The sequence below is a fragment of the Triticum dicoccoides genome, chromosome 2B, assembly GCF_002162155.2.
Source record: "Triticum dicoccoides isolate Atlit2015 ecotype Zavitan chromosome 2B, WEW_v2.0, whole genome shotgun sequence".
Lineage (NCBI taxonomy): Eukaryota > Viridiplantae > Streptophyta > Magnoliopsida > Poales > Poaceae > Triticum > Triticum dicoccoides.
The window spans coordinates 16427434-16428460 of NC_041383.1; positions in this window are offsets into that span (position 1 = coordinate 16427434).

Sequence of the window (1027 nt, forward strand, 5' to 3'; positions counted from 1 at the left end):
CAAGGGCGCCGGCGCGCGGGGGCGGGACGGGGCAGGGGCAGGGCGACGGCGACGAGGAGCGGACGGCGACGACAAGCACGGGGCAGGGGCACGGGGCGACGGCGACGAGGAGCGGGCGGCGACGGCGAGCACAAGCAGCTTGGCGGTGTCGAGGAGGTCGTCGGCGTCGTCGGGGGCAACTGGCGAGGGAAATCTGAAAAATTCCCAAGTGTTGCTTATATAGCAAAGGCTTTGGTCCCGGTTCGTGGCACAAACCGGGACTAATGCCGCCTTTAGTCCCAGTTGGTGCCACCAACCGGGACCAAAGGCCGCCGCTTGCCCCTCTTTGGACTGCTGAAAAGAGGCCTTTGGTCCCGGGACTAAAGGGGCGGCATTGGTCCCAGTTCGTAGCAACAACCGGCACTAATGCACCCCTTTAGTCCTGGTTGGTGCCACCAACCAGGACCAATGGGCCTTGCACAACGGCGTGGTGGTGGGAGTTTAGTCTCACCTCGCTAGCTGAGAAAGAGCCACACCTGTTTATAAGGTGCGACGCGCCAACCCTCTCGAGCTCCTCTCTAAAGCAGGCTTTCGGGCCTAATCTGTCTCTATGAGCCTGTGGGCCTACTGAGCTTACTACGGGCCTGAATCCTGGCCCATTGTTGGGTTTCTAGTCGTATTCAGGTCGTGGGGACCCAGTAGGAGGCATTTTTTTGTTTTTTTGTTTTCTTTACTTATTGTTGCTATATTTATTTATTTTTCCAGTTTTTTTTGTTTTGTTTTCTGCATTATTTATTTTCTTTTGTTTTTTTCTTTATTTTTTATTCCCTTTTGCTTTTAGTTTTAGAAAAATTATAGAATTTCTGTTAGTGTCATTAGTTTTCAAATTTGAAAACACTTTTTTTGTTTTTTTGTTTTATTTCTTGCTTTATTTATTTTATTTTGTTTCTACTTACAACAAAATACTTATTGTTGCTATTTTTCTTTTTTCCCAGTTTTTTTTGTTTTGTTTTCTGCATTATTTATTTTCTTTTTTTTGCTTTATTTT